Here is a 14,415-nt window from a genome sequence, read left to right as displayed (position 1 = left end):
TAAATACATGACATTGAAAGTAAACCTTTTTTTAATCCTGTTAAGATTGTTTCCAGCAATTCTCCCAACCAGAAATCCATCCCATGCTTTTTCCTAATAATCTTAGCAAATAATGTCCCAAATCATGAAATAAAATTTCTCAGAAAAAGAAATTACAACAATATGTCTAATAGAGATATTGGAAAGTAACCTTTTGTAGATAGAGAATACCTAATCTATGGCTCAAGTACTATTCTCAAGGGTTAACACAAAAATACTTTGCTTTTGTTATTCTGCTTATAACCAACAGATGTTTCCTGAACATATATTATATAAAAAGTCAGAGACTGAGCATATTTACTGTAAAATGGTATTTTACAGTTAGTTTATTCAGAGACAGTCCAATGAAATGAAGAAGTAACAGAACCACCAAAATTTGACAACTAATGACAAATGAGAGACGAGAAAGCAAAAGTCAGGGAGCTACTGAGTTGTATGCATCAAACTTAACCAAGAAAAAAACTGAACATAGGACTAAAGGTCAGTAAAGCAACGGAAAAGGAAAAGAGGAAGGAGAACTTGAGTGACACCTCTGATTGCAAGGGGAGAAAGGGTTCCAAGAACTAAAAGGTTCATTGTGGATTTGAGAAAGCAAAGGTTAGACTGTTGGCAGAAGAAAAGATGAGTCAAATAATGGTAAAAAGGGAAGAATGTGGCATGCATTTGGAAGAGAATGTAAAAAGCTTTACTGGCTAGAAGGTTTATGGAGCAGAGCACAGGGGAGTCTGGGTTAAAGACTTTAGTGCCAGGTATTGCTGTCTGGGGACTTTATTCTGTGAACAGAAGAAGGGCAGATAGCTTTTTTTCCCCTAAGAAAAATACTATGAAGATAAGGTATTTCCTAAACTGGATGACAAGACAGTTAAAACCAAAGCTATTAAGAGGACTTAAAATTGTATGAAAATAACAACAAAGACCTAAAAGTGGCTGGTGACAACAAAAGTAAAACTTAAAAAATACATGTGAAAGATACTCCCTACTGAGTATGCCTGAGTCATTATGGTGTAATGAGAAACACATAACTGGTCTCCAGCCTGGCCTGGGTTCCTGGCAGGCAGCTCTAAAAGCCCCTAGAATCTCCAGTGATGAGCACTTCCTCTGTATGCTAATGGGGAGACTGTGCCCTTATATAGCTGCAGAACAGGAGCTGAGTCACCAAAATGACAGAGGCATGATTAGAAAGTTGGACTTTCAGCTCTATCCCTAAACTTGCAGAGAGGGGCTGAAGGTCAGGTTGATCACCAAAGGCCAACAATGTAATTGACTGTCCCAACACTGACACCTCCATAAAAACAAAGGGACACATGGAGCTTCTGGAGTACTGAACATGCCTAAAAGAGAGGTACGGCCAAAAAGATCATAAAGGCCATGAGCCCCTATCCATGTGCTTACCCTAGTCACCTGGCTCTTCATTTACATCTTTCATAATTCCTTTATAACATCTAAGAGCAAATTACAGAAACTCCACGAAGGAGTCAAGTAAAGCCTGGTATAAATAACCTGTCAGTCATAAGCACAGGCCACAAAGGAATGCTTGCCATGGGCATCTGAAGTAGAAGTCTTAGAAGGCTAAACCTTCACCTGGTGGGATCTGATGATGCCTACAAGCAGACACTGTCAGACTTCAAGCAAACTGTAGGAGACCTATCAAAGGTTGTGTTGGCAGTGTGTGGGAAACACACTTTGGCTGTTTTCCACAGTGCCCTAGATGTTCCACCATGACTGTTTACTGTGGTTCAGATATGGTATCATAATCATCTGCAAATGCACCCTTCTTTTACTCTGCCTCTCTTACTAGTACTAACAAGGCAAGACCACAACAAGTTGCCAAAAAATGTCTGGTGAATTCTAATGGAACACAGTAACTCTATCAGACAGAGGAGACTGTAAAGAAATCTAAGTGACCTACAAGATGGTGACAAGAACTAATGAAGCTGTTAGGATGTAGATCACATTTAAGGAATGAGTTTTAAGACAGACTGAATTTCAGAATGGAAGATGACTAAGGACAATATCCTTAGAAATATAAAGGGGAAAAAGAATGAATATGAATGAGAACAGCCAAAGGAAAAATCTCAAACACAAATAGATCTAGCATATATAATAAGATGTTCAGTAAATCTTACTATTTGCTGACAAGAATATTTAAATATAGAATTAGTTCCCTAAGATTATTTCTGTATAACTCTGTGTTTAAGAATGTTACTTCATCCAGAGATAGCTAAGCATGTAGAAGCACTTTCTGTGCAAGCCTGGCCACCTTAATTCCATCCCTAGAACCCAGAGCCAAAGGGAAAAATCAGTTTTCAGAAGTCCTCCGATGCACACAATACTGCAGCACATACTTGACCACATTCATATTTTCTCTCTCTCTCTCTCTCTCTCTCTCTCTCTCTCTCTCTCTCTCTCTCTCTCTCACACACACACACACACACACACACACACACACAGTCAATCAAATTGTTTATTTCAGTGTATCACATACCAACTAAATTATATAAATGTCCAAACAGTCTGTCAATCAAAACTGGGTCAAAATTGATATTTTACTTAGTTATAAAATGAACAAAAATCCACCAAGTATACTGGAGCTAACAGCAACAAGTCAGGATAGCAAACTTTTCTGGAAAGACACCTGTAACTCCAGATGGTGTAATCACAGTTAACGTTTTAACTACACTGTGAGATCCTGTCTCAAACAACAACAAAAAGAGGAAGCAATTTAATGAGATATTAAGATGCTAAAGGATCACTTGGAAAATGAAGACCACCATGTGCAAAAAAACATGTTCATGTCCAATGTCTCACTGTCCTAGAACCACAACAGACAATAAGCAAAGGAGCTCACAGAAGATTATCTGTGTTTCTCTTACAACTGGAAAATGAAAAACATTAGAATTCTCAAGGAAATGGCCCATCATTCTAAAGCATGTGTGGGCATGAAATGAATAAGAGGCATAAAAGAAAGAAAAGTAACTTCTGTAGATAAGAAGTCACAGAAGACTCAATAGACAGGACCTGCTTAGATTCGGAAATCCTAAAGTCAAGAACATGGCACAGTGCTACGGGAGAAAATGTGGACCTGGCCCAATAGAGAATACTAGGAAGCAAGTGCAAAGCTGTCCAGCAGAATGCTAACTACTTAAACAAAAAGAAACCAAGAAGGCTGCAAAGTGCTGAATAGAGCACACATATTGGACAGAGTTTCTTAGCTCAGGTATTATCTCAATAATCACAAGGTATATACTGGGAAAAAGAAAGGTGTGAAGATCATTTATACATCAATTAGGTTTTGTTGTTTCAGTTTTTAATTTTATTTCTTTTTGAGGAGGTACCTCAGAGTAAAACTACCACATCAGATCTTTAGAGTCTACAGTAGGACACACAATGAGCCAAACAGCTAAAAATAGTCAAAATGAGGCTACTAAGCTCATTCTCTATCAACATTAAAATATGATCATCTATGTATAAACTATAATTTTGAACTGATTAATTATCAACCCTCTATGAAAAAATGAAAGGGGTGGGCTGGAAAGATGGCTTAGAGGTTAAGAGCACAGACTGCTCTTCCAGAGGTCCTGAGTTCAATTCCCAGCAACCACATGGTGGCTCACAACTATCTATAATGAGATATGGTGCCCTCTTCCGGCCTGCAGGTATACATGCAGGCAGAACATTATGTGTACATAATAAGTAAAAATTTTTAAAAATTGAAAGGGCCAGGCATTGGTGGCGCACACCTTTAATCCCAGCACTGGGGAAGCAGAGGCAGGTGGATCTCTGTGAGTTCAAGGCCAGCCTGGTCTCCAGAGGTAGTGCCAGGATAGGCTCCAAAGCTACACAGAGAAACCCTGTCTTGAAAAACCAAAAAAATGAAAGGGGTGTGTTTGTCCACCCATCTCTCAACTACCTAGCCACTGTATTTATCTGGGGAGAGAGGGGGAAGAAGGCAACACACATAGACATATGTTACAGTTTCGACGAAAAATGTCCCTTACACCAAGTATTTGATCACTTGGTTCCTATTAGTGATGCTCTTCTGAAAGGTTTTGGAACCTTTTGAAAATGGTATCTAACTGAATTAGTGGGCCATGAGATACAGCCCAGCCAAGCTTCTAGCCAGAATCTATTTCCTAACTGACATAATACTCCCTCAGCCTAAACTTGGTGGGCATGCCTTTCCCACCATAATGAACTGTACCTTTTCAAGGACCACACTCAGTCCTTCCTCTCTTAACTGTTCTGTCATGTAGTCCATCATAGCAATGTTAAAAGTCATGCTGGTTTGTTTCTCACCCATTCAGTTAAGATCAAGTGTGGTGATGACGGAGCTAGAGTGCTTAAATTAGATTAGTTTCATATGTACCTCAAAGAAATGGCCCTTGCATTTTTTTCCTCTATTGGATCACTCCATATATATATATATATATATATATATATATATATATATATATATATATTAAAATATATATTAAATTATATATAATTTAAATGTATATACAAATATACCATAAAATACCTATATTTTTAAATGAAAAATTGCTTGATTCTGCATGCTTCCACTGCTGCTTTATCTAGTTCACTGATTAACAAATTCCTTTAAAAAAAAAAAAACTATCTACCATGCTGTCTCTACCAACTAACACCACACCATCCAAATCAAGTTTCACCTCCACCACTTCCCCATAAACCTAGCCATTAAACCTAACAATCATAAAGTAGGCATTTTTCTGGCATAGTTGATCACTCCCTCCTCCCTTCTTAGTTCGACTTCATGGATATCATTTACTTTCTTTTTTCTTCTTTGTTTTCGTTTGTTTGTTTTGTTTTGTTTTTTTGAGACCACATTTCTCTGCATAGTCCTGGCTGTCCAGAATCACTTACTTTCTGCCTTCTTGTGAGGGTGCGTACGCGCATGCCTGTCTGTCTCTATTTCTCAGCATTCTAAGATCTCAAGGGACATCTCTGGACTTTCCCAGCCACATTCACTCCCTAACCTATATTAACCACAAATATACCCAGATATCTATAGTATCTCCACTGCCAACCTAGCATATCCAAATTTAAACTCATTAATTTTTCCCCTAAAACTTGCTTCTTATGCATTCTTACTTAACAATGTCAACTCTATTCCAGTTTTTCAGGCCAGATCCAATCCATCATCAAATCATTGCCTCTGTATTCAAAATGTATGCAGAACATAATATTCTCCCAACTCCTGTCTAAAATCAATACTATCACCCAGCCAGATTTACTGCTGCAGCTGGCAAAATGATCTCATCATCCCTAAGGCTGACATTCTCTACTTAGCAGCAGAGAGAACCATTTAAAACAAACAAAGCCAAGGATATAGCTCAGTAGTTTGCACCTAGGAAGGGCTCAGCTTACTCTCAAGCAAAATAAATAAAGTCAAAACTCTACATTAGCTATGAACTTATAGAGTATACACAACCACATATGGTCTGAATTCTCCCACCCAACACACCTATCGACATCACTTTCTGCCAGTCACTCCCTTCAATGCCTCTACTAACATATCCATCACTCTGAAAACACACCAAGCATACAACATAGGATCTCTGCATCCCTGGTCCACGTTTATCAAATATTCTTTCCACTGAGGAATGGGAGGTGGTTCAGTCAATAAAGCAGTTACTGTATAAGCATAAGAATCTGCATTCAGATCAAATTTGTAGTACGCTCATAAAAAGCTAGGCATAGTAACATGTATCTGTAATGCTATTGTTGGGCAGGTGGAGACAGTAGGATCTCTGGGTGCACTGGCCAACTAGCCTTGCTAAACCAATGAGTTCCAGGCTCAATGAGAGACCCTCCCTCAAAAGACAAGGTGGAGATCAACTGAGGTAGATACTCAACATGTACCTCTGGCCTCCATATACAAATGCAGACAACATGCCACACGACACTAAAAAATTAAATTTAAAAAAATGTTAATTATAAAAAAAAGTTTTCTCTTCTAGAGTCTGAACAGACCACACTCTTACTTTATAATCTCTGCTCAAGAATCAGTTCCAATTAGACCTTTGAGTAACCACCTTGTAAAACACAGCAGCATCCCCACCCATGCTCTTTCCACCTCATTCTGCTTTACTTTTCTCCACAAGACTATAGCGGCTGAGATACTACATACACATGTACTTATTTTCTTTTGTATTGTCTCATGTGTATTTATGCTCCCAAAAGGCATATGAATTGTTTAGTTCACTGTGTTCTGCCAAGTAAGTGGTCACCCATCTTCAATAGATTGATGACTGATTCTGTTCAGAATTGGCCTGTTTATAAAGCCAAGATTGAAGAAATCAGCAATGTAGAAGTTCTCAAGTCCTGGAGAAACACAGACTGCAAGACAGCACACCAGACAAGTACATTACTCTAGCTAAGGACAAAAATAAGGGTTAGCAAGTCCACACTATGATGAAGCAGAAAGTGGGGAGGGCAAAGAAAATGAAAAAATGGTCTTCTCTGCTTCTCCATCTCTTGAAAGGAAATACCATCTGATTGCTTCCTGTAAACTGGCCTACCAACTCTCTCCAAAACAACACTAACCCCATTCTACACACTTAAGAGCTGTTATGAATAGTTCCTGCTTTTCTAAGTTGTGGTCTTCTGAGAAAACTGGAACTTTCATCCTCAACATTGGCTGCCAAGACATAATGGTCTGAGAAAGCTCTCAAATTTCCACAAAGCACTCAGGCTGCAACCAAATATCATTAATATGATGACAAGAACTAGTCAAAGAACATTTGATGGCTGCCTCTTTGTCGTCCCTAGTGTATACTACCAGTTCACTCATCAGAGATTATGAGATCTTAGTGTGGGGAAGTAGCTGGGTGGGGAGGCAGGCAATCCAAAACCATAGGATTAGAAACTGTTCTTTTTGCATTTTAAAGGGTGGAGATGGGCAATAGAAAACATCTGGTAGCACATGAGGCATCATCTGGCCTTTTCAATCCCTAACATAAAAAACAGAAATTATGGACCACCATGCTTCTGCTCCACTAAGCAAGAAGCAGAGGCAAGTGGATCTCTGAGTTCCAGGCTAGACAGGACTACAGAATAAGACCCCCAGCTCAAAAAAAAAAAAAGAAAGGAAGGAAGGAAGAAAGGAAGGAAGGAAGGAAGGAAGGAACTGACCAAGTAAACTTAAAACAATCTCTCACACATTTTATATGCTCATACAAAGAAAACAGAGATCCTTGATTATTTGCAATAATTGGTGCCATTTTTAAGTCCAATAATCCTCAAAGATGATCTACTCATATTCAAAATTAAGCCACTCAAAAATGTCTTTAAGGATCCTCTACCTCCTCATAGCTCCAGGCCTCAATTTAAGCAAACAGAAATCTCTAAAACCAAAGATTCATTGGGAGACATAAAGCAACAAACTCAAAGACTACATGTAACATTTTTTGATTGGTCAATTCACTCAAAAAGAAAGGCACATTCTGATTGGCTGATCTCTTACTAGGATGAGTCACACCCCAGCATCAGCACCCTGGCAATCAGAAGTTAGAAACCAAATGAGACAGGAAGCCACAGAATGCTGAGAAAATATGGGGGTGGAAGGGCTGTCAGTACCAACAGAAACTGTCACATAAGGGCACATCAACAAGAACTAACTACAGCCTGGGATGGCATTCCAAATGCAGAGTGTGCTAATATGTCCTTAAGCTCCCTCACTTGTGGTTCCCTCAATTCTCCTACAGCTACCATATTCCAGGGCTTTCTTTCTTGGTCACTCCTTTGAACTGGATGATTTGTTATTTCCCAGAAGTCCCTTCCTTCTTCCAGTGTCATGCTATCCAGCATTCATTCATACTTCCTACTCAGCCCTTATCATTGCCAAGCACACAATCAGATAGGGATTAGATGTGTCATAAGATTAGGTGCAATATATCACAGAGCAATGGAAAAAAACACAACATGGCACTATAAGCACACTCCAATCTCAGTTCTTTCCAAAGCCCACTCCACATTCCCACCCCCGTATAAAGGGTTACACTGTCTTTTTTCTTTCAAGAAATACCTGCAATCTCCACTTCTACCAGAGTTCAGACTTCATTTCACATACAATCTACCTCAATTATATTCTATGAGAAACACACCTTAATATATTTCTATGTTGTTACATCAGCCATCTCCCTAAGAGATATCTTAGTGTATTTTTAAGACCAACGAATCCTCAAAGATGACCCTCCAGCCATATTCAAATTAAGCTACTAGTCAACACTAACAGGTAAACAAGAGAAACTTCACCTGTCAGGAACTGTTGGGTTGGTTTTAAAAATAAATCTTTCAAATGTGCAGAGGAAGTCCAATCTTTAACACAGCAGTAAGGTAATACACATTTGAACAGTGCCTTTTAAAGAAGAAGTCAGACCAGGTCCTGTCCCATGGCTTGCTAAAGCTACCTATATTATCTTCAGCAGATCCCTTTAATGTCATCCATAAAATGATGATACAAAGAACCTACCTTCTAGGTGGCCAATGAGTAGTAGTAAATCCTGGCATGCCAGGTGTTAGTGGAGTATATCTGGTAACTATTGTTCTAGGCTATCTTATCTGTCTAGACTACATCACTCCCCGCCCCCACCCCCAAAAGCAGACAGCAAGGTTTTGATTTGTAGCTTTTTGAATGATTAACAATTCAAGTTAAGTCAGAAATGACCTTCTGATCAATCCTGAACAAACAAAAACTTAAACAAATATACTACATTTGTGAACACTTTGGTTTGCTTAAATTTATCACAATTTTAATACATTATAGATTTGTTACTTTAAGCAATCAAAAATAAATTTATATTTATACTTTGATAAATATCAAAAATTCTAATTCAAATAAGCAAAAGTCCATTAAGGTATTCAAGAACATTTAAAAGGTAACAGAGTTGTAAGTCTAAAGAGTTGAGAAGCATCCTACTAAACGTTCTAACTAAAACTTGCTCCCATATTTCATCTTTCAAAAGTAAGCACCAAACAGAAGTATGGCCTGAGATAGGAAGATGGCTCTAGAGGCTAATTAAACACCATGCTTCAGATGGTGGGGTACCATCATACTCAGACCTCACAATTAAAATACAAAATTGCAAAGTATTTTTTAAAGGCAACGATTCTAATAAAATCTTTAAAAACTACCAAGTCTTCAATACTAAAAAATAAATCCGTATGTTGCTATGTGCCTATAATTCATAGAAGGTAAAGTAAAAAGATGGGGATTCAAGGTCAGCCTGGGTTTCATGAAAGTGTCTCAAAAATAAATATAAAAAGTGACAAAAAAGTTCAGTGTTAATGCTAATAAGAATATTTCAATGAATTAGTGGGAAGAACAACCTATTCATAGAGAGAAGAAAATAAAACGTGTGTGCATTTAACTGTTAGACAACCTTCACTTTTTAAAAGATAAACGTAAAACAAAAGGCCATAAAAGTATTGACAAAATTAGTCAACTGAATTTTGCTGGAAGAAGTACAAATCTTTCTAAAGTAAATCCAGCAAGAGCTTTTGAAACTGATAAAGTCTTCATACCCTCTGATACTGTAATTCCTCCCATGGGCCTTTAGCCTACAGGAAAAAAACACAAAGATGATGAATATGTGGCGATACAGTAACTACAGAATTCTGAACACAACTGGGAGTGGCATTCTAGTTAGGCCATCCAGGACTAAATGTACTATCTACACTACTCACAAATGATAAACAACTTACATGTCCACTTAGAAATAAGTAACTATTCTCTATAACATTGTATAACCCAGGGGCATAAAAACTAGCAAAAAAGAAAACCCATCAAATATGAAGATACAGATTAAAGATTACACTTTCACACCAATCAGTCAATGGTAAAAAAAAAATTATATGGAACTAACAAGAATCAAGAAATAACTTCTTTTATTTCTTTGACCACTTGTAAAACAAACACCTTTTGGAACTGGTCAGGTCCACTACATTAAGCACATAGCTAAAACTGAATTTTTAGAAACATAAATCTACAATAATCATTTTTTTTGTTCTTAAAAATATATCACAGGAATAATCAGAGCAGCTCTTCTTACAACACACAAGCCATACATGTAATTTTAACCATGCTATTACCCGGCTGTCATCAATTACATGGAAATCTCATTGCACCATCAGAAGGAATTGTACAGGATCTCCATATGGTCACCACAGACTCCCCAGACCAAAGTGCAAGCTGCACCCCAGCGGAGTGGTGAAAGCCGAGTTTCTCCCATTTTCCCAAATGAAGTATCACATTTCTCAGCCACTCAAGGGCTTTAGGTCCCTAGGAGTGGCAGCTAAGGGCTCAGAGGAGGAGGAAAACACAAGAGGACTTCTCCACAGAGCAGTAAAAAACACATAACCATGAAGTCAGGAGCTGCAACATAGAGGTTAAATGGAGACAGAGTCAAGCTACTTGTTTTGCAAGGCTTTAGTTATTCAAAATGAAAAAGTTTTAGAGCAGAACCAAACGATCTGTGAAATCTTTCAACTTCAATATCTACTAACACAGTTCTTCTCTAATAAACATCCCACATCTCTCATACCTCACCATGATGGTAAAACCTCTATTAAGAATCAGAGGCTAGGCATTGGTGGCTTATTTCTGTTATAACACTCAGAAAGCTGAGACAGGCTACAGAGATCTGAGGTCAGCCTGAACTGAACAACCCAATGGGTTCTAGCCTGGCTAGCCCAGGTTACAGTGAGACTCTTTAAAGTGTGTGTGGGGGAAAGGGGGGGCAAACACACAACAAGATAGCACAGTAGGTTAAGGTGCTGCTTGCCAGCCCTGACACAGCTTTATCCCCAGCACCCACATGCTGGGAAAAGGAAACCCACTCCCACAACTGACCTCCACACATGTCCATCATAACACACACACAAGCACAGGAACATGAATATGTGTGAACATGAACACACACACACACACACATTCATTCTCTCTCTCTCTCTCTCTAGATAAATGTTAATTTTAAAAAATTTTTTATTTAGAATTAGGATAAAGGAGAGTAAAAGTGAACTACAAAGATGGTCAAACTTGGGTTGATTCCCAGCTCTGTCCCTTTCTACCCATATGACGGTGGACAAATCACTGCACCGCAAAAAAAAAAAAAAAAAAAAAAAAAAAAAAAAAAAAAAAAAGTTCTAGACCAACCCTTATGGCCATTCCTCCATCTTAAAGTAGATTGACTTTTTTCCAATGTAACTAGGATGTCATCCCTAACAGCATCAATTTTCTTCATCCTTAAACAAATAAAAGTAGTAATGTTGGGGCTGGATAAATGGTTTAGCTGTTAAGAACACTGGCTTCTCTTCAAAAGGATCCTGGTTCTATTCCCAGCACCCACATGGCAGCTCAGTCTGCAATTGCAGATCCAAAGGATCTCTCTTTCTCTCTCTCTCTCTCTCTCTCTCTCTCTCTCTCTCTCTCTCTCTCTCACACACACACACACACACACACACACACACACACACACACACATACATACACAGGCAAAAGACCAAAACACATAAAACAGAAAAAAAATAAATGAACTATTTTTAAAAGCAATAATGGTATTCTTTTCTAAGTTTTCTGATACTGAAAGACAGTCTAAGCATGTTTTGCTTATCTTAAACCTGCATTCAAGCCTTGACCCTTTCATCAAAATGCATTCAGCAAATAGATTTTAGCAGTATGTGCTACACCAGCAAACTTAAAAAGAAACTCAAAAGCCTGGAGGAGACATATTTAAGCAAACCACTAACTCCCAGTTGACAAAATACTAAGTGCACACAACTGGATCACTGAAAAGAAGAGATGAGACACCTGGACAAGATTCAAATTCAACACTTTCCTGAGGTTGTAAGGGCAAAATGTTTGCAAGGAAGACAATTCTGAACAGAGGGAGCAGGAAGATGTCATCTTCTGTGAACTGCAAACAGTGGCATGGAGAGGACATAGGTACTTGTAGATGAAATGAGGATGTAGGCAAGCACCAGAAATTGGGAAAGACTGGATTTCATCAACACAGGCTATGATGTCACTGAAAGACTTCTAAGCATAAAATCAAAATTCTCTTCTTCCCTCCACACAGTAAAAGCAATGAGGCAATAAGCAAAACACTCTACCTGAGGAAAGGTTAAAAAAAAAAAAAAGTTCCTGCTCTCTCAGGATGGCTTCTAGCTCTTTCTTGTTATGTATGGCATATTAAAGAAACAGTACAAATTAAGGGTTGGAAGTATTTCTAACCTAGAGATTGAGGCCAATGTTGTTCCGAACGAGAACAAAAACCACCATACAAGAGCAACTTGCTTTAGCAAATTAAGAGACACAAACATCAATAAAGTCTGGAAAGACGACTGACTGCAAACCATTCATCAACGTTAACATCCTTACCAATTATAGATTACACATTATAAGACATGTTTTGTACTTATCTTTCGAATCAAATGTGATTAATGTTTTTTAATCTAAAAGACGATACATTAATCAAATATCTAAATACATATATCCATTAATAGTTAATGTTCTTGACCAAAAACATTGATTTTAAATGGCTACTCTGAAAAAAGTTCTCTCTCTATCTCGATCTCTCTCTCTCATTTTGACACAAGGTCTATATAGCCTTGGCTAGCCTCAAGCTTGCTATGTAGATCAGGCTAGCCTGGAAACCACAGAAATCCACCTGCCTCTGCCTCCTGAATGCTAGGATTAAAGGCATGAACCACTGCACCTGCTTTCTCTCAAGTGAAACTGGCCATTCTAATCTGGGACGGCAATGACTCTGTGCGCCAGTAATTTAACCTGCTAAGGCCTATTCTACAATGAGCAAGCCTAATTGGCTAGGTAGCAGCAGAGATGAATTTGCAATTATTGAAGTCCAATGTCAGGCTTTATCACCAACAACCACCTCAAATGAATGACCCCCACCCTTACTTCGTCAAGAAAGTAGGTACATTTAAAACTGCATAAAAACAGATGTCCAAAACAGAGGGGGGGGGAGGGCATCTGAACCTATATATAACAAAGTTCTTTCTCAAAACGTGTTTTAGGGCGTGTCTTTGTTTTGACTCAGTGATTTAAAAAAAAAAAAAATCCCACTCATCCCGGGCTGTCAGGTACTTTCCCTTACCAACACTAGCATCCTGGCTTTGAAATCCTAGGGCTTCTTAGCCTCGCCCTGATTTCCCGGTGCAGGAAGGCAACAGCCCGGGCGTCCCGCCGCCCCTGCCCGTCACAGCACTGCCGGGCAGGGGCGTCCGGCCTGCCCGCTGCACCGCAGGCAGCTCGGGAGAGGAGGCGGGGGCTCCGAGGGTCGTCCCAGATTGCTGACAGCCAAGGGCGCCCGGCCCTCCACCCGCCTGCACCGCGCCTCCCAGACGGGCACCTTCGGGCGCCCCCGCGACCCCGGCCCTGACCCCCGGCTCTCACCGCGCGGAGGTCGCGCTCCCTCCTGGGCCGCGGCCCAGCTGCGGGTCGCCCAGCGACCTGCCGGCCCGAGGATGGAAGAGAGGCGAGGGGCAGTCCGGTCACATCCCCGTCCGTCCAGCCGCCTGCCCCGCAGCAGCCAGCATTGCCTCCACGGCCTGAGGGAGCGCCGGACTTCACGGACGCCGCGCCCCCTCCCTCGGCCGGCGCCCGCCTGGACTCCGCCCTCCGGAGCCCGCGCACTACGCGTGCGTATCCCCGCCCCCCGGGTAGTCCGCGCGCAGGCGCGAGTCTCATTGGGCTAGGCTCCGCCTCCCGCCCGCCCCGCCCTCGCGCCAGCGGTTCCCAGGCTCCTCCCCGTTCCATTGACCTTGCTTCTTTGGCCCCTGACTCAGGTCTTTCCTAGGGTTAACCTTTCACTCCAGTTTCATGGCTGACCACCTCGAGATGGCTGTCTGGATTCAGATTTGCTGCGTGGCCACTACAAACCTGTCAGCTCCTGCTCCAGACTAATAGGAGTGATCTGATCACTGGAGCAAGCCTGACTTCCACCCTCCCTTTCTACATTTTCTTTTGGCCTCAGCCATGCATATTGAATCTGGCTGAGATTGAAATAGGACACTGAGAGGTGAGAGCTAGTCTATGATGATGTGGATTTGAATTTCATTTGCCAAGACCCTGTTCCCCTTTCCTTTGGGGTTTCTGTCTTTCATAAGCCATCTCCCCCTTGTTCCTAGATGGTTGAGAGTCACCGTACAAGCCTGTGGTGTCTGGCTGTCTATTAAAATCATTGAAGGTGCTCTTTATCTGCCCCTAGACTGCCTGTTCTCCTTGCTAGCCCCAACAGCTCAACTGAAATTAATAACACTGGAAGAGAATTTTAAAAATCGCCACTTGTGCTCCTCCCTTTGGCCGTCAGACTGTTGAAACATTATACTCCAATT

The 14,415-nt window shown here is 40.3% G+C and overlaps 1 protein-coding gene across 9 annotated transcripts in view; it reads right to left on the bottom strand.

Annotated features, from left to right (window-relative positions):
- The window catches only part of Ccser2 (coiled-coil serine rich protein 2), a 124,675-nt gene extending 110,974 nt beyond the window's left edge, over positions 1–13,701 (bottom strand). For 5 of the 9 annotated variants that reach the window (XM_035452382.1, XM_035452385.1, XM_027389429.2 and 2 more), the window contains exon 1: positions 13,475–13,700. The gene's annotated coding sequence lies outside the window, so the exon portion shown is untranslated. Of the gene's footprint in view, positions 1–13,175; positions 13,366–13,474 lie in introns of those variants that run through there. The other 4 variants (XM_027389431.2, XM_027389432.2, XM_027389435.2 and 1 more) reach the window with 2 other exon arrangements.
- Between the last annotated feature and the right edge of the window lie 714 nt (positions 13,702–14,415).

This window comes from Cricetulus griseus, assembly GCF_003668045.3.
Source record: "Cricetulus griseus strain 17A/GY chromosome 1 unlocalized genomic scaffold, alternate assembly CriGri-PICRH-1.0 chr1_1, whole genome shotgun sequence".
In the NCBI taxonomy this organism is placed as follows: Eukaryota; Metazoa; Chordata; class Mammalia; order Rodentia; family Cricetidae; genus Cricetulus; species Cricetulus griseus.
Note: the sequence above shows the minus strand (reverse complement) of the source record. Positions and strands in the feature narration are given on the sequence as shown.